The sequence below is a fragment of the Zalophus californianus genome, chromosome 8, assembly GCF_009762305.2.
Source record: "Zalophus californianus isolate mZalCal1 chromosome 8, mZalCal1.pri.v2, whole genome shotgun sequence".
Taxonomy (NCBI): domain Eukaryota; kingdom Metazoa; phylum Chordata; class Mammalia; order Carnivora; family Otariidae; genus Zalophus; species Zalophus californianus.
The window spans coordinates 18638083-18645812 of NC_045602.1; the positions used below are offsets into that span (position 1 = coordinate 18638083).

Below are 7730 nucleotides of genomic sequence, written 5' to 3' on the forward strand. Positions count from 1 at the left end.
AGCCTGGAAGTATTAAGGAAAAGAACAGGTAAGGTGGCACAAAGATTTCTACCAAAATAGTAACTTTCTGAATACACCCTACACGGACATATTCCCTAGATGCACTTTTGCATACAGTCCCTGTCAAGATGCCTTTATATAGAATATGCAGCATCCCCATTCTTTTTGGCAAGTGTTTATTTTCAGTCCCACTCCATGCATGCGCTAAAGATAAACTGGAGATGAATAAGAACTCACAGACCTTAAATCTAGAGACTGTAGGGATCCTATTCTTGGAGGCTTTCCAATTGATTTGATGGACAGTACATCTACTTGTGTGTGCAAATAACTCATTTCTTAGAATATCAGATAACTAAGTAATTACGAGTAGTATTTTGTCTGATCAGTAGTAGGTTTAGAGCATTTTTGCAAAAAAAAAAATTATATTCTTTTTAAAATAGGACTGGTCCAGCGAAAAGGAGGAGAAAGAGTAGGTAAGAAATATTTCATTTCTTTGACTTCAGTGAAACCAGTTCTCTAGTCACCAGATTAGAAAAGTCCCCCTGGAATATCTGAAAAGCACAATGTAACAATTCAGTCATTGTCTCTGGAAGACCTTGGGAAAAGTACACATAACTGCTCCAGGGTGATATCCTAATAGCTTCTCGTTAATAGACTCAGGAATTAATGTTCCTGGTAATCTGGCTGGCAACGTGTATCCCTTATCCTTTTCCCAATTCAATACCATTCTCAATTATCGTCTATCCTTTAAATAATCACTGAAATTCCACCTCTTCCATGAAGCCTTTCCTGAATAACTGGGGGGGGGGGGGGAGTGATTTCCCTTCCATAAGTAGAGCCTCATCTCGATTCTTCTCCATAACCATGGGCTCATATCCCAACTGTGGTTTTTTGCTTATTCCCAGTGACAGGAAATACCAGTTATGAAGGCAGGTATCATAAAATTTCAAAGCTGAGTGGGACACCAGGAAACCAATTGGTGCCATCCTGTTTTAATTTGATGAATATCTACTGTTTCCAGCTCTGAGTAATGATTCTTCCCTTAAAGGTCACAGAGATTTTACCCATAAGAGTCTCATTTGTTCTATCCCATGCTACCATTTTTTTTTTATCTTCCCCCTGTCTTCTTCCCTCCCTCCCTCCCTCCTGCCATCCTTCTCCATTGAATACACAGCTATTAAGCACCTTCTGTATGCGGGGACATAATTTCTCATTTTCCCTTTGATTATGCATACATTGTGCATTTTTGAACCCTTCTTGTTTCCTTAGATTCCTTCACATTTTTTATGTCGAGAATGTAATCCAGAACTTTAATGGAGGTCTGGAAAAGAGAAAAGGTGAGGGAAGTTTGACTTCTGTATTTAGCTTGTGGACAGCTTGGGACCCTCGCTTATGTGCAAAGTGACCCACTAGGAAGTCACTTCATCTTGTCAAGATCAGTTCAAATTATATTCCTGTCTTGTGGGGCTATTAGCGAATCTGCCTAACTTAGTACAGTCTGCAAATCTGATGAGCACATTGTCGATTCCTTCATCTCAGCCATCAGTAAAGATATTGAATAGGCAATAAAGATATTGAATCCTGTCATACTCTGGGACAAAGGCATGGGTGTTTACAATAACACTTATGACCCAAGCAATCCTGCTGTTTGAACTCATACTTTCTTCTCAGAATCAGGTATCAAGCTCATGGGCATTGTACTTTCAGAGACAACTTTTAAAAGTCACTGGAACTGGTGTTAACCAGTCCACTGAACTCTCTGCTCTTTTGATATATCATGTACTTCCAACCACTCTCAATGGAACCCACTGTCCTTCATCTTTATCCTCCTCAATAGACTGGGTCTTTGTCTTTACCAGCAACTTGGGCTCTGAACCATGTTGGTATTTAAACATCTGCATGTTGCCTTTGATATCTTACGATTTCTAGCCACGACTATTTCCATCATAACTTCTCTACCTCCCCAAGTCACACGGCCCTTCTTAACATTTAGTCCCCACCGTTCACTTGGGAAGCTACACAGGATGCTGTTTGGATGTTGGCAGGTGTACCAACGCATCTTTGTCACTGACCAAGAAAGGAGTGGGCTTTAGTTATTTTAATGCGTGGAATATGATTCCTTATACCTGTGGTTTGATAGCAGATTGAACAAACTTACTTTGAGTTTTATCAGAACAGTTCTCTGATTGGAGTGTTGAGAAGCTCAGAATATTTCTGAGGCAATGATTCTTCATTGTGAAATGTCAGGTAGTCAGCAGCCTGTGGCAAGGCCTCTTCTCAATGCTTCCTCTTTGCTCAGCCTCAGATTATCCCTTGACTTAGAAATAAAATGCCAGTATGGTTAATAATGTAACTGGCAGAGAGACATAGAGTCATTTGTTTCCATAGAATGAAACAAAAGCCCATAGCAACCCAAACAAACAGATGACAGTCCTTCTGCAAAAGAACTTTTGCTCATCACTGTCCATCCAGAAAACTTTGTGTTTTTTTTCTTTAATTTAAACCACCTGTTTGAAACACCCATCATAGCTGGAAATAAAGACAAATGATGTGCATCCCTCCAGACTTTGAAATGGGCACCCTGCCTTTTTTCTGGTCCTGTATCTATATACTCATTCTCCTAGGCTGGGCTATGAATCTCTTCACTGTTCTCCTTATACGAAATGCTCATTCCTCCAGGACCTTTTACTGTTACTGTAACAGTAACACACGCTGGGTCATTGCCTCCTCAGGGAAAACATTCTTACTCTCCAAAGAATCGAGATGAGGCTTTACTTTCCTCTGCTTCCCCGTGTATGCCTTGTTCCTTCATTGTGTCCTTCGAACTTTCTTCCCTCAGTGCCACAAGCTGCCCACATTTTCTCTCCATCCTGAAGATTACTTCAGAATTAAGAAAAATTAAAATAAGCATTCAAAAGGTTCACCTCTGATATGACTCAGAACTGAAGCGAGACTGGAGAAGGGCTTTTGTGCTCCATTTACAGCAGTGGTATTGTATTCATCTGCAAAGGCTGGAAACTTCTCCAAGACCAGGTCAGACCTAAGACCAATGAAATCAGATTATCAGCAAGTGTGTCTCAGACATTAGGCTCCTTTTAAATCTCTCCAGGTGATGCTACTGTACAGCCAGGGTTGGGAACCACTGCTTTCTAGGGTGCCCGGTTATTTTTCTTCAGGCAGAGTGCCCCCAGAAGGATCCATCCCCAAAATAGCCTGTGGTGGAACCCTAATATATTTTCTTCACTTAGTTAGGGAAAAGAGATAGGCACTTCTGGTTGGATCAAATACTAGCAGTGCCTCTCACATTTTAATATGCATACATATCCCCTGGGGATCTTGTTAAAAGGCAGGTTCTAATATAACAGGACTGAGGCAGGCTTGAGATTCTGCACATCTAATAAGCTCTCCTCTGTGTGCTACCAATGCTACTGGTCTATGGACTACATGGATAGCTGGAACTATAACTTCAAGCTTACATTGACTAATCAACATAACCTCCACTCAACTTTAATACCCATTTAGCAATGTCCTTGGCTCTTAATAAATGGAGGCTGACAGCTTACTCTCCTTGTTCTGCAAGAACAACAAGAGAATTCTTAATCCAAAGCAGGTATAGTCAGGTGACTGGATATCTTATGATAGTTAATTTTATGTCAACCTGACTGAATCACAGAGTGCCCAGATATTTGTCTAAACATTATTTCTGGGTGTGTCCATATGTTGGAGAGATATCTATAGATATCTCTCCAATTAGCTCTGTTTCTCTGGAGCACCCTGATTAATAGAGTATCCCTTAAGACTATCTTGGGAAGTGAATGATTCTGGGCCTCAATTACAATGTATAAAGCGTTTTCCCCATACCACCAATTCTTGGACATCACCTGGTCTCTATAATTCAACTCAATTCTGACACTGTCTACCAGGAGACAGCATTAGATTCCTTAGGTTAAGCGCTCAGATCCACCAGACTGCCCCCAACCTCAGATGCCAATCCCAAGTCCAGGTTGTCACTGCGACTTTGACTGATCAACTATAAATCAGAGGTTCCCATGACCTACTCCTCAGGTTTGATTAATTTGCTAGAGGGGCTCACAGAACTCAAAAAAACACGTTACTTATGTTTACTGGTATATTATAAAGGATATGACAAAGGACAACATAAACATGCACATGAACATGAGAGAATAGCTACGTAGGAAGGGGCACGAGCTTTCATACCCTCTCCAGACACACCACTCTCCCAGCACCTCCACGTGTTCACCAACCCAGAAGCTCTAAAACCGCTTCATTTGAGTTTTTATGGAGGCTTTATAACATAGGCATGATGGACTAAATCAATCAGTGACCACTGGTGATTGATTCAACCTCCAGCCCTCTCCCCTCCAAGGGGGTCCAGGAGTGACTAAAAGTTCTGCTCTCTAATCATTCCATTGGCTCCCCTGGCAACCAGCCCCCAACTTCAGGTGCATTCCAAAAAGTCGCCTAATTAGCATAACAAAAGACACCTTCCTTGCTCTCCTCACAGGAAATTCCAAGGGTTTTAGGAGCTCTGTGCCAGAAACCAGGGACAAGACCAATTATGTATTTCTTATGATAAATCACGATATCACAGAAAGTGTTTCTCAACCTGTAATATGCATGTTAATCACATGTAGATTCTCTAAAATGCAGAATATGATTCAGCAGTCCTAAGAGGGGCATGCCAGTCTACATTTTTCAACAAGTTCCCAGGTGATGCCAATCCTGCTAGTCTAAGAACCATGTTTTGAGTAAGAAGATTCTAGGGGGAAGTTTTTTTGACTTCAAACATTGTGGAATCTAAACTCTGGAGTCCCCAACTCAATAAAAATTTCTGACTCCTGAGGTCTTCTGAGCAATAACTACCAGGCCCATAAATCACCCCAGGCCATAATTTTCCTACATCACTAAAAACCAGTTTTTGAATAGACCTAAAATTACAACCAAGAAAAGGCCACCAGTCTTGCTTCCTTCCCCAAGCCATAAAAGTACCCAGTCCTAAAGAGAGCACTATCTCCGTTTGGGGACTCAGCCATATTTAGGATCTTCAGAATAAAATCCTATGGAAACTGTGTGCACCCAGCCTATGATTACAGGGCTCTAGGGTGGACTAAGATTTCCCTGATCTCAGACAACCACAGGAAATCAAGGACCAGGAGAGTTCCGGTGAGAACACAAGCATATGGATCGATTGTCAACACAGAATTATTTGGCATCACCACCATCATCATTGCCATCAGTTCCTCCTTTTTTTTAAGGGGAAGAGAACTCAGCATTTAGAGAAATACTGTCTTTTTCCTCTCAACTCAAGACACTTAAAGACCAGTTGGAAATACTCAAGAAGAAATCAGAAAGCAGACTGCACCACGAAATTTAAGACCTGATTCCCAGGCCCAGCTTAACACTGACTTATGCTATGAACTTGTGACAGTCTCAAGTCCTCTGGTAACTAGGTTGTCAGCTCTGCAGAGTGGGGATATTTTCATAGATGTTTCATGAAGCTCATATAAGATAATAAATATGCAAGTGTTTAGAAAAGCAAATGCTTCCTAAGGTTTATACCAAACTTGGAAACTTCTGTTCAGTTTAATAAAAATTCATTGAGTACCAACTCTGAGCCAGGAAACATTACAAGGATGACTTCTCTAGCTTGCCAAGAAATGCTGTCATAGCTGCAGAGCTTCGGGCCTTAGAACACATACTGGTCTAAAGTCATATAGAAAAGGCTCCCTGTTTGGCAGCATCCCAGTCACTGCCTTGGCCATGATGACCATAGAGAGTAATTTATTCTATTTAGTTTACATGTATATATAGTATGAAGCTGTTGGAGAATGAGGTGAGGAGGAAAGATAGGTTTCTCCTTTGGGCCAAGTTAGAGCCTTTCCTCTAGGCCATGAAATATTATCATCACATATGTAGTATGGGCTTTGTCACCAGACTAACACAAGTCCCAATTCCACCTTTGCTTTTGTTACTAGAATGACACCCTCTTTAAGCTTCATTTTCTTCATCTGTAATATGGGAATATTTCTGTTTCCTTTATTTTCTATCATTAATAAAATGAAGACCAGGACATCCAAAGAGACAATTTCCAAAAGAGAACAGCCGCCCAAATCACCATTTGTTTGATAGTCTTGCCCGAAACTGCTGCTAGGATTACCTTAGCTTCAAGAAGGCATGGTTTCTGCCATAAAGAAAGAAATAGGAGAGCTAAAATCTTTCATGTAATAATCCTCTATATAATTCAAGGAAATTCAAGGAATATATAGTATTCACTATATATATATATATATATATATAGTGAAAACACAGACATATACATACACATGTAGCCAAGAATCTCAAATTTTGAGAGAAAGAGAAGAAAAGCAAAAGCCCACAAAGCATACACTTTGATAGTCCACTTACAGGACAGTTTGCCTTCTGAGGCACCCACAACCCGCTCCCATCCAACCTATGAGCAGAGTACCGAAATCAAAGAGCTATCTTCCCATTTTCAAACCGAAAATGGAGAGGATAAAGTGGTGAGGGGGTCTGCAAGTCTTGCCACTCCAATCTATCCAGGGTCTGCCTTCCAAAGTCTGGTTTTTCAGGCTGAAATCAGGCTACTCCAACCATGATGTCCCACTCCTTCAGGAGATACCAAAACAAGCCTTGGAATATTGTGATCTATTAACAGAATCCACCTTTCAAAGAGGAAACTCCAATACACAATGCAAGGGAGTCATTGCATCATCTTGTAATTATACTCAAAAAAAGAGTAGTTACTGCTATTGTTCTTGTTATTATGAGTTAGATGTTTTAACTTCCAGGTGAAAATATTTATGGAGAGGATGTGCATTGACAGATGAGGCCCACAGAGCTGCTTATCATCTTAGCACCTCTTTAGTATTCCCCTTTGGTCTTGAGAAGCCTTCTTGATGGTACCTACCTAGAGCCAATAAGGAACAAAGACCCATAATACAGTTAGCATTGTTTGTCATTCAGCACAAGTTAAGTCATACAAGACTCAGGATCTGAACATTAGTCAGAAGAGGCTGATACGAAAGAAATCACAGTTCTCAGCTGCAGACGACACTAGTTGGTCCTGGTGGCTCTATTTCTCATGCAGCACAGTAACACACTATTTGTGATGCCTTGATTAAGAGGAGGATTATTAATCACACAGCTTAGGAAACCTCTACAACATGTAATGAGTTTAGTAACTGAGATTTGTGGTGATGACCCTAAACGAAAGCAGAAAATATCAAAGTTGGGTCAATAGTATAGATTTCTCCCTTTTTAACATTGTCTTAATGATCACAAAGAGGGCTGTTCTATTTTGATATCTTTTTGTTACATTCCAGTTGGCGTTTCATGTTGACCTCAAAACAATTCATCTAATAGGCACAGCCTGGAAGTACTGCTAATAAGTACATGGGATGATGTTCTCACTGGCTGTCTATTTCCAAAGGAGATGGGGGGGGGGGTGTGTAAAGAAGTGATGGCCTTTCATCTTTCTCTGAAAAACAACCCATTGATCTTATCCTAAGTTAAATCAACATAATTTTGTATCCAAATGTTCTTGAAAATGCTTCATCGCCACTCAGGAAACAGAACAAATGCCCCTTCATTCCAGTTTGGGAATTCAAGCCCTGGGCTTAGGCTCCATCGCTCACTGGGTAGTAGGAACACAAGGGGCTTCCTGTGGGTTTTCCATTTAAATGGTTTGG

At 40.7% G+C, this 7730-nt stretch overlaps 1 long non-coding RNA gene across 1 annotated transcript; it reads right to left on the minus strand.

Annotated features, from left to right (window-relative positions):
* Positions 1-2186: 2186 nt before the first annotated feature.
* LOC113937141 lies at positions 2187-4311 on the minus strand. The gene is made up of 3 exons (XR_003524514.2): positions 4219-4311; positions 2925-3040; positions 2187-2317 (listed from the first exon to the last, which is right to left on the minus strand). It is a non-coding gene; the product is annotated as an uncharacterized LOC113937141 (long non-coding RNA).
* Between the last annotated feature and the right edge of the window lie 3419 nt (positions 4312-7730).